This window comes from Chiroxiphia lanceolata, chromosome 3, assembly GCF_009829145.1.
Source record: "Chiroxiphia lanceolata isolate bChiLan1 chromosome 3, bChiLan1.pri, whole genome shotgun sequence".
NCBI classification, from domain to species: domain Eukaryota; kingdom Metazoa; phylum Chordata; class Aves; order Passeriformes; family Pipridae; genus Chiroxiphia; species Chiroxiphia lanceolata.
In genome coordinates, this window is record NC_045639.1 from 109,307,738 (window position 1) to 109,334,625 (window position 26,888).

General features: G+C 42.6%; 1 protein-coding gene across 4 annotated transcripts in view; it reads left to right on the forward strand.

Moving 5' to 3' along the window:
* Positions 1-26,888, forward strand: part of KLHL29 (kelch like family member 29) — a 391,640-nt gene that overhangs the window by 81,590 nt on the left and 283,162 nt on the right. The window contains exon 3 of one of the 4 annotated variants that reach the window (XM_032682682.1): positions 14,118-14,207. The exons of the other annotated variants lie outside the window; for them this stretch is intronic. The gene's annotated coding sequence lies outside the window, so the exon portion shown is untranslated. The remainder of the gene's footprint in view (positions 1-14,117; positions 14,208-26,888) is intronic. 4 annotated transcript variants of the gene reach the window in all.

The window sequence follows — 26,888 nt, forward strand, 5'->3', positions numbered from 1 at the left end:
TATGGTCTGTTTTTTCTGAGCTATGGTTTTCTTTCTCCAACCAAAGAACTTTGAGTTTATTGTTATTGGCAGCACTGAGAAAATATTTTGGATTTTAAAGCAAGGTAGGAAGTTTTTATATGTATGTGTATATAACATGTCTATTTGTGTTTGCATATTTAAAGAGCAACAGTCCTTGCTTTGTGAAGATTTCATGTCTGCAGGTCCTGATCTCTGAAAGCTCACCTGTATTCTCTAATAAAGATGGTACTTTCCCTGTGTTTTTTGCTTTGCTTATATCCTTGCACATGTCATCTCTGGCAAAAAGTGCTACTTTTGTATTTAAAACAGCAACAAAAATGCAAAGCAATCTGTAGTTCAGAACAATCAAAATGTAACTGTGTCATTACCCTTTTGACCTTATTAATGTATGGTTACTTAAACCACTTTAAATCCATTACTGGCAAGATTGTCTCGCTGTTGGAAGAGGATAAAGGGCTTTCATCTCTGCTCAGACAGAGCTGCTCCACATGTCTGCTCAGGAGAACAAGTCAATGCCTGCTCATCTGGGATGTCTTTTTTTATGTTGAACAGCCGGGAAATTTCAGGGAGCTGCATCCTGTATCAGGAACAGTGTGACCAACAGGACCAGGGAAGTGATTCTGCCCCTGTACTCAGTGCTGGTGAGGCCACACCTCAAGTGCTGTGTCCAGTTCTGGGCCCCTCAGTTCAGGAAGGATATTGAGGTGCTGGAGCAGGTCCAGAGAAGAGCAACGAGGCTGGTGAAGGGACTCGAGCACAAGTCCTGGAGGAGAGGCTGAGGGAGCTGGGGTTGTTTAGCTTGGAGAAGAGGAGGCTCAGGGGAGACCTCATCACTCTCTACAACTACCTGAAAAGAGACTGTAGCCAGGTGGGGGTTGGTCTGTTCTCCAGACAACAGCAGTAGAACAAGAGGGCATGGTCTCTTAGCAGTGCTAGGGGAGGTTTAGGTTAGATATTAGGAAGAAATTCTTTACAGAAAGGGTAATCAGGCATTGGAATGGGCTGCCCAGGGAGGTGGTGGAATTTCACCGTCCCTGGAGGTTTTAAGATGAGACTGGATGTGGCACTTAGTGCCATGATCTAGTAACCACAGCAGTGTTGGATCAAGGGTTGGACTTGATGGTCTCGGAGGTCTTTTCCAACCCAGCTGATTCTATGATTCTATGAATTAATGAAAGGTTTTACTTTACTTCAGAGGTCAGAAACAGAACTTTATCACTGAAAGGTTGGTCAGCAGCTACAATGAACCTGGTAAAATAAACCTCTCACAATTCACATTAAACTGTTTGCAACTGTTCTCTTACTGTTCCACTGTCAATATGATTCTATGATCCCCCTCCATGCACACGTGTGCCTACCCAATTGCTCTCTCTGCTCTGGCTATTTCCTGAAGAGAAGCTGTGTCTGTGCCATCCTGGGAGTGTTTCAAGGCCAGATTGGATGGGGTTCTGAACAACCTGGTCTAGTGAAAGGTGTTCCTGCTCATGGGGTGAGGTGGGAACTAGATGGTCTTTTAAAGACTCTTCCAACCCAAACCATCCTATGATTCTAGTTTTGGTTTTCCAAGGTTGTTTTTTGGGCTCCTCATACCTCTTCTAACAGTCCTCTCTCCACCTCTGCTCTTTTTTCTTTTTCCCCACATGCTGGAGTTCAGTCAAGGTCCCTGTTCAGTTTGTACAAGCTTGTAAAATATTTTAGCTGTGATTAATTTAGTCTCAACTTTCCAAAGGGATAAGAGCCTGTAATATATGAGGATATATCAGGCTGCCACCCTTTTTAATTATTTCTCTTCTTAACACCTTTTGAGTTCCTTCTTCCAGATGAGTTTAAAATTTTGCGGGGTGGGGCAAAAAACAGATAAAGTGCAACAAGTCACAGTTAGGCTTTGTAGTCTAGGGGGGAAGCTGTGATGCTGGCTGGGCTCTCCCTGGCAGCCTGCAGGAGACACTGATCCCTACTGTTCTTCTGAGCTGCAGATACTCATGGCTGTGGAAGGAGGGGATGAAGTGAGAGCTGATCTGGGAACTGGCAATATTCGTCTCGGGTCTAAAGTTACATCTTGGGAGACCTCACTGCAAGTGCAGGGCTCGTGGTGCACAAAGGAGAGGTTGAGGGGGGAGCCCTAAATTTTAGGGTCCTAATGCCTTACTGCCCATCTTCAGTGGGAAAGTGGCTTAATGAAGATCTAATGTGATTTAGGAGACTGTGATAATTAAAAAATGGGGTGAACATACAAGAGAAGTGTGGGATAAATAAACAGTGTAGAAAAAAAATAAATTGGTACCCTGCATAAAACATGAAGAAGTTAGGGGTGACATTTCAGACTTGCTGTAGTGTTGATGATGGCCATGGGGACTTTTGTGCTTGAGTTGCTGCACTTGTTTTACTCTGTTTACCTCTTCTCCAGCTGAATTTCCTAAAGAGAGAGATTTCCTGAGCCTACCTGTGTAACTCTTCCGTCTCCAGATGGTGCTCCTATTTCCTGCAAACAGCATACCTACATAGAAAAAATCACTCTAGATAAAAGGAAACTGTATTTATCAGGCATTTCATCTATTTCAGCAGAAAGTATCTGTTCCTTTCAAGTCTTCTGACTGGAAGCCATGCCAAGAGGTGATTAATGTAAGAAGTTGGATGTTCCATCATCTCTTGCTTTTAGTTCAGTTTTGAGCTCCAACTATAGAATCACGTGGTGGGAAGCAGACGATCCCATTACCCTGATCCTCCTATTGGTGAAAACCTTTTTTCGTGGTAGGTATTGTAAAAATCAATATTCCAGTTGCTAGGAAGGAAGGAGTGCTATGCAGGTTGATACCCGGGATCTGCAGTCTGTTAGGTGTGAGACTGCTTTCTCTCTGCAGTGGTTACAGTCTTGGTCTTACTGCCTACAAATTTGGGTTTATATACATCAGACAGATGCTTTATGTTTTATGGTAAGTTTCAAAGGAGCAGAATTGATCAAGGCTGCTATCATGATAGTAATGTTCAATCCCATAAAAATTGCTTGTATAAGTAAATAGTGTTCCAGAAAGTGACAGTTCTAATGCCTTACATTGAATTTTATTCATTCTTTTCCTCTGTAAATGTAATTCTTCAGTAGTTTTGAGGCTCAGAAACTGATAACCTTCAGGCTACCCTGTACCTTAGAAACCTCTCTACCTCAGAATAGCATAAGCACTGACCAGTGAAGCTGAAAGGGAAGATAGTGATTAAAAAACTTAATACAAATGTGTGGAAAATGGGGAGAATCTTGAGTTTCAAAAAGACACTGAGGTTCAAGAATAAGAAATTCTAACACTCATACAGCCCTGAATTCCGGCAGGGCAGCAATAATTACAGGCATGGCAATACTGACCTCAAAAATCTCTTTTCCTTACCGGTCCCCTTGTTGATGCCAGCTCAGGTGTTGGGCTGCAGGACCAAGGTGCACTGGCTGTCAGCACTGCGGGTCCTGCAAGAGGGATGCGAATCGATATGCAAAGCATGTTTTTAACTGCTTGGAACCAGGAAGGTGCTGTACCTGACCACAGCCTATTTCAAGGTCTGTCGGCTTTGAGGATTCAGTGAGCTGGCGGTGTCTTTTTTTGAACATGCCATGAAAATAATTGTGATGATTAATTTTAATTACTGCTGGCTGAGGGCAGATCCTTGGCTATGTGGATGGGTTTATTATGCTGCATTGAAGAATTGTCTGAGCTGAGAAACTCTCAAACTTCTGTATGAAAGGTGTGCTCAGGAAAGAGCATATCTGCAGGAGGCTCTCTTCCCATTACTCAGAATCACTTAGTGGTGGTGTAGCAGGTACAGCAGCTGCCTGTGGCGTGCATGTGTGTTAGTGCAGAAAGCACTTGAAACTGGGAGGGAAGAACAGCTGGAGATGAAGATGATGATGGCTGCTCCTGTTGCCTTACAGTCAGTCTCTTTCCCACTTGTTCTTCTAAACTGAACATGAGCAGAGAGGATGAGGTACACCAATCTGAAAGGACTCTCTTCTATTACAGTTTTAAAATGCATTCCTTCTACTGTGTCGTGCAGTGGTATTTTAGGTTCTGTCAGTGTTAGAGTAGTTGTCCTTCAAAATAATCATGGTGGAGTTGCTCAATGCATCTCCTGTAAAACCTAATCAGGGAACAGTGGGCTCTTTTCTCTGTTTCAGACATATAACTGAGACAAAGACTGATCAGCTGCTGCTTTACTGAAATCTCTTCGGTTACCAAACTTCCTGTCATTTGTGTGGTATCCCAAAGGCTGTTGCAGAAGGAATAAGTTTGAAACTCCTCTCACTGTAGCAGCTAGTTTCCTAGTCACTGAAACATCTTTGGGCATTATTCAAAGCATCTTCACTTTGGTTTAGGAAGATTTATTTATTTCTAAGGTGGAGTATGCATTTAGATAACCGAGATCAAGAGGAGGTCTATCAGGTGAACTGCTGGCGTCAAACAGTGAAATCTACAGTTGAAATCATGTTCTCAACTTTACTCCCAGCTTTCCCACTAGCTTGCTTTTTGACCTTGATCAAATATTTGACCTTTTTTCTTACATTCTTGCTTTTCTATTAAAAGCATACATCTGCTGGGCAGAGGCTGAATTTGTTTGTTATTCATGTTTATTCATTTTCTTTTATATTCTTGTACAATATGAGCAGGAAAAACTTTCAGTCAGGAGTGTGTAGATGAGAATCAAAATTGCATGCAAAATATCTTCCAGTCATTAAAAAAAACAAAAGCATCCCTAATTTAGAAATGTCTCCTCATGGAAATAGTTATTCTCAGCCAATGAAATTCAGCTTAGCATTACTAGACTTTGAACTGTAAGAGTGTGCAGATCAGCAGCACTGATTTATGTCCCTACAGAGTTCTAAGAATATTCCTAATCCAAGAATGGTTTCAGAGGGTTTCATAGAAGGATTGCTGCTTCTGATTTGAGTGAGCTCTGTAGACAGCTGAACTTCAAGCCCCGAGCTGTTTATATTCCTTAAAATTTTACAATTTTATTATATTTAAATATTTATACAGGAGTTCTAAATGTGATATGACCTTGGTCTTATTAGATGGAGACGAGCACTACATTCCCCTAGGAAATTGTGTGATGGTGTTGAGAGTGGAGCCCAGACCACCTGAAATCTCACCAGTGTTTGGACCATAAATAATGCCGCCTTCATTGCCTGGAGGGGTGGGGGTGTGACTAAGTTGTCATTGTATCACACAAATTTTCCTGCTTGAACTGATCATGGTCCTGTTCACAGCACCAAAGGTGAGTGCCAGAAGTTGACAGACTGGATGACACCTGAGTCTCGTACCAGCCTGTGGAAAGGGTTGGAAGATGCAGCTTTTTGATGGTTAGCAAGGTGGGCTTGTTTTATCCTCTTCCTTTAGTTCTGTTTTCTGTTAAGAGCTAAGATACAATGATCATGGCAGTCTGCCATTGTATTGTCTATACAATTCCTTTTGCCAGGATAATCATCATCTGGACCCTCTTTTAATTAAATTAGCTCAAACAATGAACCGTATGAAAACTGCATTGGGACTTCAGTGTAACTGCTGCGTTCTTTTGGGTAGACTCGTAGAGAGTTGTGTTTGGTTTGGAGCCTGATGGAGAGGGGAGTCGCTGGGCTTGCAGGGAGGGAGGCATTTCTTCATACTTCAATTTTTCCTGGACTGAAGTCTTTAAATTGGCAATTTGAACAGGAATATGCTTTTTAATAGGCTTACCACTGTTTATACTGTTCTTAGAGGAAAGATACCTTGGAAAAAAGTGCTTTCATCTGGAGATTTTTCCTGTATTTCTAGTTGTTAAATGAATAAATGAAGTTGGTTGTTACTGCCAGTTGCTCAAATCATAACTAGTCAGTGGGAAAACTGCTGTTAATTAGTGACTCTTTTTGGTAATTTTTATTTTTCTTAGTTCATGAATGGTTTTGTCGTGGAGTTTCATTTTCACAGATCAGTATGATGTTTGTCTTTCTCTCCACCACTAACTACCGTCTCTATCCTCACATTTTGTGCAGCACCCAGCACTTTTACGTATTTCATATTTTTTTGCCCTTCCTTCCTTTTTTTCCTTTCTATACAGTTAAAAACAAGGATCAACATACCTGCTTAGAACATGTAGGATAAAACAGGGAACAAATGGCAGAAGAGGGAAAAGTGATATGTACTGTCAAAGTATGAAATTAATTTTTGCCTTTCTTTTGGCTTTCCTGACGTAATATGACTTGTTGAATGACCTGTGGTTATGCAAGCATCTTTGTTTTTTCTAGCCTTCTATATGGACTAAAAGTTAAGTAAACGGTCTTTCCTAAAACACGTGGAAAAGATGTACTGTGGTCTTATCAGCCACACTTGTACAAGGGGGAGTATTTGTTCCTGCACAGACCAAGCAGTGTGCAGGTATCAGGAACCCCTTCCAAGTCATCAAGATATGTGCAGACAAAATTTCCTGTAATCTGCATGCTTATTTGTCAGGAATGATGGAGAAGATGTGGAAGGATCTTTCCTTATGAGTGGACTGTGCTGGAGCCCAGCTGCTGTTTTGTTTCTGTCCACATGCATTTTGGTGTGTAAACATAGAACACAGAGACAGTAGGATTAATCCTTGCTGAAGGATTTTGCAGAAGTTAGGGTTCCATTTTCTCTATAGCTCTGTCTTGGTAACGGCGTCAGTTACTCACACTTCACTCAGATATCAAAAAACAGCAATGTATTTTCAGCACAGAAAGCAGAAGTCAGAGGATGACTCCTAATCATCCTTGCACATCCTAAGCAAGGATACAAGTGTTTTAAAAAATATATGTCAGCAAAATATGGTGATTTCCATCCAAAAATGCTACTGTACATACCTCCCAGGTGACAACTTGTTCTCTATCATCTTGACAGCACCTCTTGATTCTACACGATGGTCTCCAGGAAGTCGTTCATGGAAAGGAGAAAGTACAAGAGAGTCAGGGAATGCAACTTAGATGTGAACAGCACAGCTTTATTTATTGCTAGGTGCATGGCAGTGCCAGGGTTGTGCACTGGAGATGGTGTTGCGAGGCTATGGAGAGGACAGCTCGAGTCTAAACATGAATTTGAGGGTGGTGGTGAAGACTTTTTCAGGCTGCTGTGGTCATTGCTTCGCTTCCAAGCTGTGGGCTGTGTGTCACCCCACTGAGCAGGTGCCCAGTGCTGAACAGCAAGAAGGGCAGTGTCACCGTGCTGCCGTCCTGCTGGATCTCAACCATGCGAGTCAGCTGGTCGGGCCTTCCCAGACCTGCCAATTGCCCTCTTGGTCTTCCTGAACTGTCTCCAAAGTGGCACTTGGATTAACAAATAGTCATGTGTTTCTTGCAGGAAACCTTGAGTGACCCTCAGGAGATGATTACGATTTATTCTTTTTTTAAAGGCTGTTTTGATTAAACGACCTGTCCTGCCACACAGGGCAGCTACGTCCTTGCTTTTGTTTGCAGAATAATAGCTGGGGATTTGTGTCTGCATGAACATGTATCAGTGTCTGCTGCTGCTTTCTGCAGTGCCAGCACTAACTGTAGTGAGAAGCTGGGAAAAAACCCAAACAACCCCCTAAAATCACAGAAGAAATAAAGAATTCATATTATATTTTTAATGTCTCATGATTTTTTCTATAAGGGGCTGATTTCTGATTTTTGGTTGTCTTTTGCTACTTTGAATTACTCATCACTTCCCTTTTACCGAAGGATTTTGCAAACTGCTCGGTTCAATTAGTACCCCAGCTTCATATTAATAGGAAAATTATTCAGTTTTTGTACAGTTCCCTTCAATCTTTTTCTTCTACTGTTTTCTTTTAATTAATCTGCAACAGAGTCCAGCTACTTCAGGTAATATGGCATTTGTCAGGTCAAGTGAAGGTACTTTGCAAAAGGCACTTTAACACATCTGGGTGAGCTTCTTTGCTAATTGGGTTGCAGCACATGTGTTATTGCTCACCTTTAACAGAATCATTTTAATCTGATTATTTTAGACTTAGAATTTGTGACATTCTACCTTTTCTCCAAGAAATAAATATTATTTAATTATCAGAGACTCACGGAACCACTGAGGTTGGCAGGCACCTCGTATCCAGTCCAACCTGAGGCTGCCCTCAGTCTCTGCATGGCCTGATGCTTGGATCATAGAGTGGCTGAGAAAATCTGGAATTTGTTGATCTTACTGGGAGAGTACTACTCAAGGTTAAAAACAACTACACTCTTTTGTTATTTAATATGTTTAAATTCTGTTTTACACACATACTTTCCTGCATCCTTAATGGAAATGTATGTGTGCTCCCCTGACCTAGGACACAATTTAGTAATTCTCCTTTATGCCTGTAACTGTAGAGCATCTTGGTTTTCATGGAGTTATGTATTTTCTTTCCCATCTTAGATTCCATTTTCTACCTAGAAGAGATTTACATTTCCTACCTGTGAGCTCTGCTGCTGCATCAAGTTGGAAAACAGGATGCTAAAGGCGTTTTGTTGGTATTTACTGATTATGCTGAGTCACAGAGGGAATTGCAGTGTCATGCAAATACACCCAGTTCAGCTTGGTATCTTCAAATAAACCAAACTAGCTTGTTCACAAGCTTGTATCACTCTACCCACCGTTTTATGGGGTTCATAATAAGCTGGTGTACCCTGCTGCTGCCTCAGCTGATTTATGATGCTTGTATTTGCCTTGCAACCATATGACCATGTTGTAGAATCATTAAGGTTTGAACAGTCCAACCATTACCCTAATGCTACCAGGTTCACCACTAAACCGTGTCCCTAAGTGCCACATCTAGATGTTTATTAAACACTTCCAGGGATGGTGATTTCCTCACTTCCCTGGGCAGCCTGTTCCAGTGCTTGACCACCCTTTCAGTGAAGAATTTTTTCTTAATATTCAATCTAAACCTCCCCTAGTGCAACTTGCAGCTGTTTCCTCTTGTTCTATCACTTGTCCTTTACTCCTGCATGATATTGTAGGTGAGTTGTTTTATTTATTCTTTTTCATAGGAAAAAGCTCTTTTTTCTTAATATTTTGCCCTTCAAAAGAAACTTACTCTTTGGTCAGACAGGAGTCAGGTTAAGTACCAGCCTGGTTCACTGGGGAGCACAGCTGTTTCTGGCAATGATCTCACCACTTCCCCGATGCAAGGATCTTGTGAAGAAATTACTTGTCTTTCAAGAGAGCACTGTCCTGTATTTTAACTTATCTCACGTCAAAAGCACTTGTGCCTGTGGGGCAAGCTGGGGAGCTCATAGCCGCTTTTTTGAATCATAACCACAGTTAATGTAGTATTGTCATGCAAAGGAAATGAGAAAAATAGATAATCATGTTGGAATTATTCAGGAATTTAACTCCAGGGGGATGCTGACTTAGAGGGTAGGTGGTATTTGGTTTCTACATTCAGTGCAAGAACGTGGTTTAGCAGCCCAAAAACCCCGTGCCTGGGAAATGGTTTCTGTGTGTCTTTTTAAGGAAGCAGCGATGCAAAGTGCCATGAGAACCAGCTTTTGTCCCTGATAAGCAGTTAATGTTTCTTAAAAACTGCTGAGTGTGCAGGATTTGGCAACCTCGCAGAGTGTGGCGGCGTCGGAGTGAGCCGGGCTCTCTTGATGTTGTGCGATACACTCCCGGCGTGCCAGCCTGCGAGGGCTCACAGCCCTTATTCTAATTAACGCTGCTGTTGTACACAAACCTACAGCACCACTTCATTTTTGTCTCATGCAAACATTCCAACTCCTGTGCCGTGAATTGTTTGACAGTTGACTTTCCATTAGCAGTGGGGGGAGAACAGCGAAGAGCCCCGTCTAGACCTACTGCAGAACTATTATGGCAAGAAGAATAATCTTACAGGAGAAGTTCCTCTTTCCAGGACCTATTTGTACATTCTGACTCCTCTCCGTATAATAGGATTACACATTTCTTATCGCAGCCACAAACTGGATGTGTGCCAGCCATAAACTGTGCACAGTGTAACAATATGATTGCAGGCAATCTTCCCCCCCACCCCTTTCTCTCCTTTTCCTCTTTATTCGTTCTTATTCTGGGTTAACAGGGAAAAAAAGTCATATTAGACAGTGTAGGATGAATCATAAAGCATCACTTAAAACACTCCTATAGCCTGGTATATAGAAGCAAACCCACTTGACCAATGGAAACTAATTACAGACAAGAAGTGTGCCTTAGGAGGAAAAGATATTGATGTTTGAAGTGTTTCCTGAATGCATACATTTGAATCTGGGGAGAGAATTAAGATTCTGTTGCTTTGAGGGAATCTTCATCTATTCATATGGTAAACGTAGGAGTGACAGCTATAGCTGAATGACTGTGGACAGGCACTCACTGCATTACATTACTGTTTTCTTTAACATGTGGGATTGGTTTACAAAGTACTGTGGCAGTAATTCTGTCTGCTCTGAAGTGTACTGGACTGCAATATATTGAACAGATAAAATATGTTTGGCCTGAGGTAGCTTAAAGCTAAATAAATGCTGGAGGGGGAGATCTAAGCACATGGTGACTACCTTTAAATAGAATTTAACAAAAAAAAAAAAAGTGGTCAAGGGGAGAAGCCCACCCTCCTAAAAAAAAATTTAAAAATCATAATATACATAATTAGAAGTGGAAGTCGTTTATGGTTCCTACTGTTAAATGCTGCTGTAGCCATCTGCAGGGAAATATGCATTCCTGGAGTCTGGCCAGACTTCAGCATCGTTCTGTGAGGAGAAGACGGCCCAGATTGCCCTTCCTCACGTCCGTACCAAGCACATTTGCTACAGCTATTTTGGGATTTTTAAACCTTGGTGTGGGAAAGTAGGATGAGCTGTAGCAGTCATTTCAAAGGTAGAGCCTCTGTTGAAACTGGGGTGAACTACAAACGAATGTAGCAATGTAGCATTTGGGATCTGCTCTACATCTCAAGGCTGCAAAACAAAAATGTCTGTCACTTGCTAAACTCCATTTTTGAAATATGTTCTTGCAAGAGGTGAGAAGGTCATGATTCTCTTTCTCTTTGGACTAGCTTGCAAATTTGGGCAGGTGAATAGTTTTAAATAGTTTTGTACCTTAGTCCCAATTTTGGAAGGACACGGCTTTGAAGATATTTGCTGGGTTATGTCAGCTATGAGGTCTTGTGTTTGTCCTGGATTCCTCTTTTAATGCATCTTTTCCTCCCTGAAACAAAGATGAACTTACGAAACAAGTGTGTAAGGGTGCCTTTTGGGGCTATACTGGCAGGGATGCTAACCTGAAGGCAGCTTTGGATGGGGGGAACACTGGGGGTTTCTCTCCCCTTGCTCGTGCCAGTCAGGGTGAAAGTAGTTTGTGCTAGATAATTGCACCTGATGTGTTACTGAAAAAAGCCTGTTCACTGAGTTGGTAGAAAAGGAGCGTTTTTAACTGAATTTTGCTGGCCATTTGCAGGAGGCTCAAGAACTTTTAATCAGGGTAGAAGTTGCTTGCTAAGTGCATCATGCAAAAAGGGGTTCTGCTCAAGCTGGGTGAGAAAAACCCAAGTCAAAGCTATGATAACTAAAGGCACCAAGTGCTTCTCAAGCAAGCGTAGGTGGCATCTTGGCTGGGACGGCTGCTGCTGTGTTCTTGGCCCACAGACTTTTATTAACTCAGTTACAGAAAATGGAATTGTATTAGCCATGGTTCTGAGAAGGGGTTTTGGGAAGGGTGGGGAGAAGGGCTAAGCCGTGAACCACTTCCGTCTGGGTGGAGTTCTTATTTCCAAGTCCCCTTCTACCACCCTGAACCTTAACTACATTGTGTCCTTTTGAGCTGTTTGAAGTTTTTCTGGAGTTGTTGAGGTTCTAGTCACACATCCATAAGGTTTCTCTAAATGTTAACGTGCTCCAAGTATAGATGTGAGATTGATTGATATATTTAGTCTGTAAATTATATGTAAAAATTGACAAAAGTTACCTGTGTTTATTTCAGTATTCAAACACTGTTTCATTCGTTTATTTTAAAAACATGGGGAATAAGTGTTTAAAAAACCCTGCCCACCACCAAAAGACAGTTATTGTGAAGCTATACTGAGAATTTAATGTACGAGTTAGGAAATTAAAAGTTCCTGCAATAAATGAGACTCACTCATATTAAAGGTATACTGCGACATAAATTTCCCAGCCTCTACAACAACACTGATTTCTCAATATGTGCAAGATGGTTGACATAGAGTGGTTATAAGAATTACAGCCTTGTTTTTCCTAACTAGTTCATTTAAATTCTCAACCTTAATGTTCTGTTAGCCTTTCATTTTCTTGCTAATCTGCTTTAGGAAAATAAACAAAGTACAAACCTAAGTATCTTGCAACTCAAAGTGATATATACCTGGAGGGAGAGAGATAATGTTAGATTGCAGTAATTTTTTGTGGCTCCGTTGGTGTTGAATCCTTGACCACTGATGTTGATATTAACACTCCTTATCTTCATGGAAATTGCCAATGAACCTATTGGTTCTTTTCTTCCCAAGACTGGGAAAATGGGACAGAAAACAGTTTTTCATTTGGAGAACATGTGAAGCATTTTTTTGTCCAACATGGTTGAGCTCAGCCTTTGGGGATGTGAGGAAATGTGTTGCTCTGTGGGGAGCAACGTGGAACCATTGCATCTCTTCAGAGGTAGGATCCATGGAGTGGACTAGCCTGTTCCACCCAGCCTTTAAGGTTCTTTTTAAGTCTGTGTCCTCAGTGCAGATACGTCACTGTCTTGCAGACTGATTACGTGCTGGGATCACTGTTCTCGTGCAGTACTCTTGGCTATGATGTGGCATTTTCATGGTGCATTGTTCACTCACAGCTGAACATTGCAACTTCTCAGGGCTCTTTCCCTGCTTTCCAGAGCTACAGTAAATCGCACTTCTCTGAATAACATTGCAGGAAACTTGGTCCGTGTTTGCTGGGCTCCTGTCAGCAGTCAACATTTACTTCAGTGCACTGTACAATTTCCCACTTGCATAAGAAACAAGCACACAGAACTGATGAGGTTTGGAGTCACTTCTGAATGTGGGTCACCTGTGGTGTGGCATCAAGCTATATGTGGTTCTGTGAGAGCTGAGAGCCAAGAAGAAGAAAGTTTCAGAAGTAGCTTCTACAAAGTAGTTGGAGGTCCCTGGGAGATGGAAAACTGATTTTGTAAAATAAATCTCTGTCATATTTCATATGCAGTGCAATACTAGTCCCTTTTTGAAATCTCTTGTGGTTAAACACTTCTATCATGTCCTTACCACCTGCTGCAAATCCAACACGAAAACAAAAATAACCAAATCTTAAGTTGTAGCAGCTGAACCTGTTTCAAATAAATTGTAAAAGCTATTGTTTACGATAAGTGTTATCTGATTGCTGGCAGAACCTGTGTTTATTGCTTTTTCCATTGTACAGAGAGATTTGTAAGTAGACAGAAGTCTATAATTATACTTAGTGGGATTGGAGAGCATATAAAGCATAAAATGAAATTGCTTGGTTTTAATCTGAAGTAGCATCACATCAAATTTTCCATTTTTTACATATCTTGGAACAAATATTTTTCTCATTCTTTGAATAACATTGGAGGACATTTAGAGACTATCACAAAGATACTTTGTGCAGGCTGTTTTCATGTACTTGATGTTTTGAAATGTTAGCACTAAAAGTCAAACACCGGGTGCTTATTGTGCTGGTGGTCATGAAGAAGAGCTATAAAGTGCAGTCTGACAAGTGTCAATGACTATCTGGAGTGAATCTTTCATTTCAGAACAGTAATTGGGTCTTTTTTCCTCTCTGATTAAAAAACAACAAACAACAAGCCAAGTGCAAATGGATCATACAGTTAATTTTTTTCTGTGTTCTGGCAGTCCTCTTTAGAGCTCATTCCTCTTTTTTTATTTCCCACATGAGGAATGAAGAACAGAAAAACCCAAATTATGTATAAAATCCCAAGTTGCAGCTGTAAAGTCTCAGCTCAGATATATTCAGCTGTATATTTTTGGGTGCAGTTGGCTTCATGTCTTTATTATTTATTTACAGTTTATATTATATTAACTTTTTTTTGTAAGGATAGAAGAATTTATATATAATACTTACATCTTTTGATTTTGTCAAGTAATGTCACATTTCATGCTTTCAGAGCAGTCAACAGCCCAATCCTCCTGGCAGTCCCAACAATCACGATCAGGCAAGTGTGATCCACCACATGCAGGGTTTACTTTGATAATAGGTGAGCCTCACTGCTGTCCTGTTCTCATTTTGTGTACTGGTGGTGCTGGCCAAGGCTGGCAGTTGTGATGTTTCTGCTGGCTGCCTCAGTCATAGAGTCACAGAATGGTTTGGATTGAAAGGAACCTTAAAGATCATCTAGTTCCAACCCCCTGCCATGGCCAGGGACACCTTCCAGTGGAATTCATCCATGTCCATACCATCTAGACCCAAGGAAGTGGTAAATCCTTATGAATTTGAGATGTTGACTCAGTGAGAGGTGACCACTGTTGTCCAGCAGAGATGGTTTTATTTATGGGTAAGACCTGCATGTTACAATCCCTGTAATACAAGGAATGAGGTTACTCACCAAAAGGGGGTTGATCTGTGTTTTTCATCTGTTAAGGCCACATCTGTACTGGGGAGATTAGGATACACAACACCTGTTTGACTAGACAGGAGCTAACCTTGGTAGGGTTGTGTGCTGGACAGCCATGAGGGCAACACCTTTACCCTCTGCAAAAGCAGGGGAGGGAAGGGGAGGATCCCTTTTGAAAAGAACGTTTTGGGAACACACCGAAAGCACTTCTCTGCTTTTGAATCAAAAGCAGAGGGTAGGCCCTATGAAAGAAAATTTTCCTCCTCAGAGTTGCATGACCCAAATTCCTTTTAATCCGGAATACTTCATCATACTCTAAGTTTTAGACCATTGTGATTGCTTGTCTTAAAATGAGAGATTTTTATGAAACTTAATCTGAATGTTCACTGTCTTATAGAATGTGCACGTAGGAGCATATTTGGCACAATTTGAATATCAGATCTTTGAAATCCATTCTTCCAGTTCCTTAGACTCACATGTGCGTGGTAGTAACCCAAATTATATTAAATAATGTGATCGTGATGCTGCGTCAAGAAAAATGTACCAGGATGTCCAAGAGTAAGAAGACCGGGTTGGTTTGGGCTCTCACAAGGATGACTAGCCTACTTATGTCTTTTGAAATTGCAGCTCCTCCTTTCCCAGCTATAGCTAATGGTCTGTAGGATGGAGACAAGGCACGATGATGCTAGCTGCTCAGTTGGGTGGAATTAACTTCACAGATGCTTGTGCATCTTGTAATGCCATAAAAATGAAGTGGTACTTGGTGGATAGGATTTTAATAATGTCAGGCTCCTCAGGTACATGACAGATAACGCCAAGAAATGTAAGCCACCATGTAGATTGAGTTCTGTGTAAGGTCAGGCAGCAGCTGTCTTAAACATGCAGTCCAGGGATGCCCACAGATGTCCACTCTCTGTCCCTTGGTCCATGCTACTAGCTCCTAAATTTATCCCAATAATCTGGAAGAACATGAAGACTTTAAACCAAAGCACACCATGCCCCGGGAAAGAGGAGAAACCCTCAAGGCTATGCCAGGTCTTGAGGTTCCTGGAACAGCCAGGAGCTGACCAGAGATCCCATGGTAAACCTGGGGCTGTACCTGCTGTACACTGTTACTTGTCTTCTAGAGAAATGAAGCGCAGGGTGCTACCTCAGCTCTTCTCCTTTATTTTCAGTATTAAGGACAGATTTTTTCCTTCACTTTACAGTTTAAATTAGAATTCTTGCATGATTTCATTCTTTCTTCTGCTTTGAAAGGCTAGATTAGAAATATAATTTAGAAACTTCTTTGTTGTATTGGCTAAAAGAATCTCTTCCACTGTTTATTTGCATTGTGTCTTTTGCATCTGTGTTTCTGCCTCTGATATGTGTACCTGACCTGCCAGGGTGGAATTCAGATGTGGTTTAGGGTGTCTCACCCTGATGGCATGGTCACCACTGACAGCTCTCTTTGTCAACCTGTAGCAGTAGTTTCTCATGCTGCAGACAGGGAATAAATGTCTGAAAAGCAAATACAGTTGTAAAGCCCAGTGAGAGAGACATTAATTTCCTCTCTCTGAAAATGCACCATCATTCCCATTTCAAAGATAAGAGAATGCACCCGTAGAAAACAAAACCATCTCTTTAATTGTGCTTCTGTTGGGAGCATTGTTTGGAAACTTTGGCCATTTGTGACATATTTTGGAGACCGAAAGACTTTCTATGTAAACTGCTGTCAGTAACTGCAGGAAGCTTTTCTATGTTGTGCAATCCAGTTGGCTCAAAGTGGGTGATGAGAGACTCTGAGACTGCTGTCAAACCAGTGGGTGACATGTGGGTGGCACTTAGGGGCTGGTCAGCAGTCAGTGGAGGCCGTTAATTTCATGTCTAGACAGCAGTAAAAATGTACAGCAGTGGGATCCTAGATGATCTGTTTGACTATACCTTCAGAAAGACTTCTTTCAAAGTATTTCTGTTACATCTATATCCTACAGCCACAATGACTGTCCTGAATATAGACAGCAACAAGAAGGGTTCATCAAACAGGTGACTGCTGTGTATGTAAAAGATACATGTTTACTATTCTAAAAAAAGAACTCCATTATCCTTTTACTTCTGGGACAGCTGAAGTTTAGAAAAGGTGGACATGTAAAAGTTGCTGCTAAATTTCCCACTGGTTTATGCGTCATGCCCAGTCTCTCTTTGCCCAATACGTTGGAGAGATTCAGGCTTCTTGCAGTGACTATATAGCTGCCTTCCACTTGTTGATAGAAAATTATAGCATTAAATACAGCATTAAATCCACCTCCCCCAACATCACAAAGCTTCAGGCATTCAGACCCATCTACTCCTAACCCTTATTTTTAGGACCTCCTCCCGAAGACAGGTTGTCTACTCTTCTGACCAAAAATCCAAACTGGCATGTGATGTTCTTTTTTCTTATTGTTACAAAGCCAGCACCAACAGTTGAGGTGCAGAAGCCAACAGGTGGTTTAGTGGGTAAGAGTAATCAGTTCACTGATATAGAGGTTTAGAGATAAAACTGGGATGCAGCTATGGAGCTTGGGAGTTCAGAAAACCTTAGCTAAGTGGCTCCTAAACATGTTGTATTAGTATTGCTGCCACAGGCTTGAAAGGCTCCTTCCTTGTTCTTCGGGGCACTAAAGAAAAATTATAGGCCAAGGAGAACTCTTGGAGAAGGTGAGATGACTCAGGTGCCTGTGCTGATGTACCAAAGCATGTGCAGAGAAGCTCTGCATGTGACAGAGCTCCCCAGGGTTCAGGCAAGGCGAAGAGGTCCCCTGAGCCCCAGCAGCACTCCTGGCTACACCCTGCACACGCTCCCGGGGTGCTCAAGCAGCCCTTTGGATGTTTTTCATGATCTGTAGAATGTTTTCCCTAGGCCCATATGTTTTCCCTTTTGTATAGTGCTCTGCTTCCTTGCCTGAGGAACAGTTGCAGACATCTATTTCCCTCATCCTTTCTGAGCCTCTTCTAAGCTTCCTTCCCTCCGCAAGTCTTTGATATATTCCCTTCCCTTCCTGATCTGAAGACTGGTAAGCACAGCAGGTGAGGAGTGTTAGTGCTGCATCTGCTGCTAATTGGGCTCACAGGCTCATTCAGAGAGCACTGGCAAGTGATGTGCTGAGTTAATCAGGAGCTGGGTTTGTAGGAGAATGTTCATATTATGTAGGGTAAGTAGAGATTTGCGTGTCAGCTTTTAAAATGGGAGCTTTCCAAACTGAGCCTGGCTGCTGCTTTCCATTGTTGGTCTCCCCGTGGCCCCCATCTACATAGGGCGTCTCAGCACCTTTATCCTTGCAGCAGCCTGGGAACATTGAGGGGTGCTGCCATTCCTGGCTAGGGGATGAATGCCTGGGAATCCAGGGTTTAGGGAGGAGCTTTAACAGTGCTTTGCATTCAGTGGTGGTGCTGGTTTCAGCAAATTCCTGGCTGTTTCTTCCTCCAAACAGCAGCAGGTAAAGTGTTGACATATCCTTCCTATTCCTGCCCCTACTAGGAGGGCAGCCATCCCTGCCGAGGGCATTGGAGAGGCAGCCGGGGAGAGGGAGCCATGTCCATCACTGAGGAGGTTGTTTCACTAGTCTCAGACAGCGTGTTGGCTTTGCTGTCTTCCTCCTGCTTATTCCAACCTCTGTGCCACTATGGGCTTCTCCGGTCTCCCCTCTTCCTCTGCTCCTATAGCTGATTGATTGTGGATCCTTTAATCAGTCCAATGCAAAATTACCCTTCTCCCTGTAAAATACAACAAAAACTTGGTTTTAAGATCATTCTGCTCAGTAATTTGTTTTACAGGGTAGTGCCTGTGGGCTCTCAGGGCAGCACAAGTGTGGAGGCAGCAAATGGTAGGCGGGGGAAGGCAAGAACTTCTTAGGCTGACTTTGCCTTTGAAGCCAAGGTATCCTCTAAATACAGCATCAGTGTTTTTGCCTAAGGTCATGCAAGAATGCTTGGCAGAGCAAAGAGCTGAAGTGGGCCTCCCCAGATCCAGGTTACCACTCTAACCCCAGGACTGTTTTTCTTCCAGCACTTGAAAATGGTCTGAACCTCCCATGAGGTACTTTGTGAGAACTTTTTAGGCAAAGATTTTGCTCTAAAAAAGCACGACTGTTTGCTTTGTAAGAGGAAATTCTTGTTCCTGTTTCCTTTCAGATGTAGTCCTTCTGTTCTTGGCTTGCTGACTTGATGATATCACTCCCCATGCAGTGGGCAAAAGCTGTTTTCCCTGTATTGAAAGAGCCAGGAGGAGCAGCTGCTATTCTGCCTCTAATCTCTAGTTCTTCACCCACTCCTTTGGCATACCAATGGGAGCCAGGACCAAGGAGCTGCGTGGGGAACACAGATGCAGAAGTGAATTTGCTTTGTCATCCTTGAGTCTCACAGGCCAGAAGTGATTCGCTGATGTTTGTTCATGAAGGATCCAGAGTTTGTGCAGTGTGTCCAGGGAATACTGATAGCTGGCTATGGAGCACACCCAGGCTCTTTGTCAAAGCCACCTGTGTCAGTGGAGGTGGAAGTCCTCACCATCTGGTGACTTTCCTGTGACACTGTATGGAAAATGAGATCTTAGTACGTACCACCTGGTGCCACAGGATGCCCATTAAGTAGCTGGGGGCACAACAGCATCTTTTTGGTTGCCTGCATGCAGTTGAAAAACTGTATGAGCAATTAATTTCACTTTCTTACGGGCACCTTCCTTCAGTCAGGTACTCTGACCTCCATTTCTTCCAGAGGACCATCCTCCATTTGGGTCTTCAGTGCTTAACTGCACTTATTTTATGTGTATGGAAGCATTTAAACTTTCTCCTCTCTTTTTATGTCCTTTTCTGATGATGATATCTCATTCTTTTTAAAAATAGAGTAATTGCTTCGGCACTATCCACAGCTCAGTCGTGCAGGTGCCTGGGTAAATTATCCCATGCATGCATCTGGCTTTCACTCCAGCAGTCTTCCGTAATTGACAATTAATTTGTGAATCTTTTTCCGTGCTGTTCTTTCACCTTGAGTGCTGGGCATACTGGATCTCTGCCACCTCATATTTCCTGGATAAAGTCACTGTGGCTTTTTGTCTTACAATGTCTGACTCCTAGCCAGTGCAACTAGTTGAAAAAAACCCCTGCAAAATATAATGTGCGTTGGAAGATTCATTTAAAAAGGCAGAATAGTTGCTGGAGAACAGTCTCTGTAAAACAAAGAGAAAGTAAAAAATGTTGGTCTATCCAGAGAAATTTCAAGAGAAGGTATTTACCAAGTAACACAATTAGTCAATGCCTTTGTCACAAACATTGCATTCTTCATTCTTTTGTTGTGTGAAGAGGGGATGATATAAATCATTTTCTGGGATGCCTTATGTCCATCCCATTCAGATGTATGAAATTCCACTGTGGTGGTGCTTTGATTTCTAACCTTTAAAAGTTATGAGCTGTGACAGAGAAAATTATAAACTCCCATTTGTTTTGTGTGCTTGTGTGGGGAAATTCTGTCCCAGTCCAAGCACCATGGAGCCTACAGTGCCTTACACTGATTTATGAAGCCTTTTCCTTGATTTGCTTGCAGCTGGTATGTGTAAGGCCAAATTCAGTTACCACACCTGCAGTAAATCAGCAATATATAAATGTTTTTTAAACTTGGGAAAAAATCCATTAGTGGTTGAATTAAACCTTTAAAGGACTCTTATTTCCTGAGCGTTAGGCTACTATAACTTTTATGTGTGATTTTAACACATTCTGAAGTGTTAGGCAAACTAAAAAGAGCCAGTGAGTATGTAGGTGACGGTTGTTAATGTATTTTAAAAATGGTTTGCTTCTAATAAAAAGGGTTCTGTCGTGTAAATGTTGAAGTATCAGCTCTAATGAGGGGCTTACAAATCAGTCGGAAGGTGGTGACTTGGTAGTTTTATTGTTCTTCTTCACTAAGAGACCATCTCTGTAATAATATTTAGGTTTCATTAGGGACAAGGAAAAGACTTTAGAGAATGACAGGAGAAATCAGCCAGTTTTTGGTAATAACTTCCCTGTCTTCCATTTCTGCATCCCCTTCTGTCCCTTTGCAGTCACAGGGACCTGAGCAGGGAGCAGAGGGTGCCCCACAACCTCCTGCCCACAAAGTCTGAGGCATGCCCATGTGCACAGCCATGCCCTGACATGAATTCCCACTGCCCTGAGCGTGTCCTGACTCAGCAGGAGGAGTCAGGGTGCCCCAGCATTGGGGGATGCTGGCTTTTCATGGTGGTAGATTGGGCCAGGCACACAGTGTCCTGTTAGATCTGCCATCTCAGCTGCTTGCTTGGGCATTTCCGTTTGCATTAAAATGAGCCAGAGCTTAACAGTTCAAGCACAGCAAGTCTTGGATAACTAACCCTTGTAATTCTGCTGGCATGCTGGTGGCCATATGGATGCTGCTTGCATGGGCCACTGGGCAGTGGCAAAATTTGGAGGCCTGTCCTACAATTTTGTCTTCTTTCTACTTCTGTCATGGCCTCTCTCCTTCCTTCCCTTTCTCTTTCCTCCCTTTGCACCTCCCAAAATGTATTTCAGCCAACATAGCTGAGCAGGTACAGAGAAGTAAACAAGTTGCATCATTACACTAAATTGCTTTCTCTTCCCTTTCCTCCTCAAAAGCACAGAAGGGAATAGAAACGGAAGATTAGTTGTGTCGGAGCTCCATCCTGGTGCTGTTCCCGTGCCATGGATTGCTCAGAGCTGAGCATGTACGTTTTGCCTGGGATAAATAACAGTGAAACTCTGTCTCAATTTTCTCTGCAGTTTCTCCCTCTTGCATTCATTTTAAAATTTCATTCCTCACTCCCATTATTGCCAGGCCTGCTGTTCTTTGCCTGGGGGAGCCAGGTAAAACATTTTTATTTACTTTTGGTTTGGTTTGGTTCCACTTGTAACTTCCTGTCTCCAGATTTTTTTGCGGGTTTTTTGTTTTCCAGTGACTTAGGGAGAAGCAGGCCGCAAGGAAGGAGTGACATTTTTTATACCACGTGTAAGATGCCTTCAGATGTAAATCCATCTCCGGCAGCATTAGACTGCTGGCTAATTCTTTCCCTATAAAGTCATCTCAGTCTGGGCTTACTGTCTCCACCACTGGTTGTAGTCTTGATCTCAAAAACATCTACATGGAATGGAGAGCACCAGAAGTTGAGGAAACTTTGGAATTGTGGATTGGATTGTTTAGATTATTATTGGATAATGGGTTATTTGGCAGTTTAGGGGCATCAGGCAAGCTATGATTTTGCAGTCCAAAAGTCTCAAGCAGCAGGGGTTTAAAGACTTCACTCTTTTTCTGTGTATTCATTCTCCCTGCAGCTTTTCCAAGCTGCCTGTTCAGTTGTGCTGGTGCTGTAGTTTGAGACGTTCCGTGAACCAGATTATCAACTGGTCTGGGCTAAAAATAATCCTTCAGCATAGGGAGGAGGGGATGAGTGGTGGGTTTTTTTCTACTTGCATCAGTTCACCACTTTGCAGGATGACCCACAGATGGTTGGAACAGGTCAAACTGAGGAACATCACGGTGGCATGCAAGGATAGGAGCAAGACACTAGAGGTTGGGGAGACATAGAAACTCCAAAAACCAACTTTCCCCCAGAAATTTTGGCTTTCCACTTGGCAGCTGGGTTTCGATGCACCTTGCTGCAAAAGTTTTCAGATGTCTGTGATAATTTCTGCTCTTGCAGCAACTGCTGTATTGGTATCTCAGTGCTGTTGCTCTGTAGTTGATACATTAATTCAAGCCCACCTTTGCCAGCAGTTGCTGTGGTTGCTGGGGCAGAGACACACATCCCATTTGGCTACTGTTGATGTGAGAACAGTAACCTTTGCAGAAGGCCAGAGCAATAACATTTTAAACCACATACACTAAATCTGCAAGAGCCTATCTGTCAGAACACCCCAACATAAAAGGTAACATAAGCTTCCCCTTCTGCAGCATGGCTCAAAATTCGACTGATACAGAATTTACACAGCGACTCTTAGATCAGTGACTAAACGGTTTCTGGGGTGAGGATGATGAGTATTTTCCTACCTACATGACAGATAAGTGAGGATGAGAAGGAGTTTGCAGAAGAGGCTCAGAAGACCGAGATGCTCTCTGCCTGTTTGTAGTGGAAGAACCATGGGCAAGCCCATGTGGGTTAGCAGACCACTAGACTGTCTAAACGCTCTTAAGGGACAAAGTTCAATCAGCTTTCATTCCAAAGAGCATTATCAGTGTGTTACACTAATCCCATGTAACAGTACTCTAGCCTGACATAGGTACCGTGAAGTAGATTTTGGTGGCGTGGCTTGCCCGTGCTGGTTTAGCAAAGACATTAAGGTGCTGTCAAAGTCGACAGCCTTAAAGACTTTCTTAAATTGCTCTTCCCTTCTGATCGACAGCAACGACACTTTGCCCTGAGTGGTTTTCCGTAGTTAATATGCCATGAACTCTGTAATATTGAAATTACTGACCAGTTGGTTTTGATCCTTCTGGCTATTTTAGTGTTTGGTTATAACCCTTGGTTTATTATTTTGAGATGTTGGGGTTTTTCCTTTAGCTGTGACCATTGTGCCTTGAAGTTGGAAGCGTTCTGCTCAGTCAGTTGAGTGCTCCTGTCCCCATGTGCACTGTGCCAGACTGGGTCTAGACAACAGTGTAGCCTCCACTCACACAGTACAGGATCAGATTTCAGCTCTTCCAGGCCATGCAGTATCATTTCATTTTTAATTTTAAAGCCCATGGTAGAGGCAGGAGGGAGTAATCCTAAAATATTCACAGATACTTGAATGCACAGACGGGTTGTAGCAGAGATTTCCTAATCTTTCCCTTTTCAGGGAAAGAAATAGAAAAAAAACCCAACCAAATAAAAAAAAAAACCCTGCCGGTCACTCAAGGCTTTGCTGAGAAAAAGGCGGATTTATTGAGGCTGGAGACATCCTGCTGTTAGGGCTGCTGGAAAGGAGGGGGCCCAAGGTTCCTATTCATGCACAATAGTCCTATTTCCCCCCGTTTCTTTCTTTTATTTTCCCTATGCCTTTTTATTGCATTACCATGGTCTTGCCCCCCACCCCTCCTGGCCGAGCGTGCCTCTCCATCGCTGCACATTGTGTTGCTTTTCCCCTGCTGTGCCACTCTCTTGTGTGCAATGGCACCAGCAAAGTAAAACTGACTGAAATGCTGATCTCCAAAGCACTGGCACACAGTGCTTTAGAGATTAGGATTTTAGTGCATTATACTCAGCTGCTATCAGAGCAGAGCGCTGTGACAGGGAAACACAACACCACAGCCAGGGGTTCTGGCTTGGAGATGGAGCCCCAGTCCCTCCGGGCAAAACACTTCACACTTCTCCTCCTGCAAAACATCTTTGGGAGCGTATGCATGGATGGGCTTGAGTTTACTCAGTAGACAAGAGGAATATCCAAAGGCAAGTTGACAGCCTTTTCATCTAAATCATATCTATTATTAAGAAATTTTAAAGAAAAAAACTTACTAGCAAAACAAAAAAGTTTTTATGGCAAGATTTTTGTCACATATTCTATCTGTATCCTCAGTCTTTCTTTTCCTTTGCTGAAATTTAGCTTTTTATTTTATTTTCCTAGAAGCTAAGGAAGATGGATATTTTTCTTCTTGTTCCCTTAGACTTGCACGCTCATATTGCTGCTGTAGCAATTTGCTCTAGATTGGTCTCCAAAGTTCTTGGACAATACAGGCATTTGGGTAAATGCAGTGTCTTATGAGAACTAACAGCAGGCTTGCTGCTTGTCCACCTTCCAGTGAGCCTGGCTGGGTTTTGCTGTGCGCTTGCCAATTGCCACTGGAGCTGCTGCCTGTGAGCAGGATAGTCTGGAAGTACCCACAGCCAGTTCTGGAAGGTGGACCACAGGAATTTTTTTATACTTCAAAGATGGCCATGCTAATTATTGCCCTCAGGTAATGCCTGCTCTTCATTGCTTTTGAAAGAATCATTACTTAATGACATGAAGTAATTTTAAAAACTTGGTGACCTCTAATACCTTTATCAAATATCAGATAATCACACATTTTTCGGTGTATAGTTTTTCCATTGGCTTAAGGCCACTTAGTTATATAAATATTAACACTTGCTACTGGTAGGTTTAAATCCCATTTAAAAGTGCATTTATTCTGTATTCAGAAAGGGAGGAAATCATATCAGGTACCAGAAGAAATGCTCTCTTCTGGAACAATTAAATGTTTCTCCGGCACAGGCTGAGGTCTGTACTGCCTGCAGATGCCAGTAAGCATCTGTTTTTCTCAAGCTCTTGCTCATTCAACAGCTCTTACTGCTCCTTGCTTCAGCATCCTGTTTCTCCTTCTCCCCAGCACCACACTTGGTTCCTCTTGCTTCTCATTTTCTTTGTCCATTGGCATCACTTTTCTTGATGGCTTTCTGCTCATTTTTCGTTATGCCATTTCTTCACGGTTTTTTTCTGGTCTTGCCTTTGTCCTTGACCTGACCTCCAAACCGTAATGAATTTTCTCTTCTTTGAAACTGGCCACATCTTGGAGCTGGGTGCTTTATCACTCTTTCTTTTCTGATCTCCTTCTCTGATCACTGTTTTATTCCATGCTGTAGGTTTCTTTCCTGCATATTCCATGACTTAAACATCCTAGTCTACTTTTCTCATATTTACTTGACGTACCTTCCCTTCACAGCCATCCTTAAATGGGAGTTTCCCCCTTTTCCTCTCCTACTACCCTGTTTCTGTGAAGCTGTGAGGCACAAGCTGGAGATTTCCCACTGGTTTCCTGCTTTTCACCTTCTTGGTAGCCACTTTTAACAACAAATTTACTTTCTCATCCCATGCAGTCCTGCACTTTCAGCGACTTCCAAATTCATGGTCTCACAGATTCGTTGGGTATTCCACCAAGCTGTTGTTCATTTTGCTCTTTGCCAACTTTTCCCAACATTTTTTTACCTTTCTTTCCCTTCTCCTGGTTTTGCTACCTTCTACATACTGTCCTCTTACAACCTGTTTTCCTTTTTTTGTGTTTTCCATATAAAAGCAGAGTCTGGTAGCTTTGAAGCATCCCACAAGTGGCCATTTGTATTTCTGTTGTCTCTTTTCCCTTGTAAACATGAGAAGTCAGCACTCGCCCTGTTGGGGTTAGGCACAGTGGGAAATAAAAAATGAGAGTCCTTGAGCTCTTCTTAGTGTGAGTTGAAGCACACACCTGGCTTCTGTGCATACAGGCTGGGAATTGCATATGCAGGAGCAATGCCATACTCCATTCCTGTGGCTACAGACATCCCCTCTCTAATCATATGGAAACACTGAGCCCGTGGGCTCACACACAGACCCTGGTGGCCTGCGATCCGCTCTTGGTCCCCTCTGGTCCCCCTGGATTCTGGCTCTGAAGAGCCTCCTCTGCTCATGTCTCTTTGAAAAGGTGCTGAAAAAGCAGCCCTGGGAGTGAAAGCAAGACAAGGCAGAGGAAAATATCAGAGGCAGTAAAGTGGCAGAAAGGTCAAGAAAAGTAGGGATGAATTACAGCCTTTCAGCTTAGCCAGGAACAGCACACCGGAGACTGTGATGGGTATTTCTCCGGAGGGAGGACACAGGTCACAGAGCTTCCAGCTCATACTATTCCTTCTAAATAAATAAACCAATAAATAAATAATGTACATATGGCAGAATTGTGAACATAATAGAATTGCAAAGCAGAAAATGCCTGAATTTTTCCCCAAATGGAAGTGGTGTACAAGTGATACAGAATACTGCTCTTCACCAGATGCAGCAGATTCTAGTTGAACAGTACCACTGTCAGGGTTGGTCCTCTGAGTGACAGTCCCCAGTCTGCTGCCAACAGACATGTGACTTAGATGGATGGTGAGCTGTCCTGGGCACTCTCTATTTTGTTGGATTTAGTAGCATTTCTTAGCTTTTGCATACAATGCCTATCCTAGAAGTGGCTTGTCACCATGTTCACCATCACTCGTGTGCCATGTTTTCCATGCAAAAGAGCAAGGACCCTGATGGTGGGTGCCCACTGGGGACCCATAGTGACACCAGGTATTGTCCTGTGGTCCAGAGGCAGCTGTAGCACATCAGTGCAACCAATGATGTGTTTGAAAGCATGAAAATGGGGATTTGCATTAGAATTTTGCTTCTTGAAGTAAATACAGGAAAAGTCATGCAATTCAGAATTTTTACATTTGAATAACCCTCATCAGTGTTGTTCATATGTGCTGTCCCATCTGTTGTGCATGTCTGACCCATAGGACTGTGCCAGACCAGGGCAGTACCATTGCTGTGAGGAAAGTGTTTGTGGACAGGCTGGATGGGGCTTTGAGCATCTGATCTAGTGGAAGGTGTCCCTGCC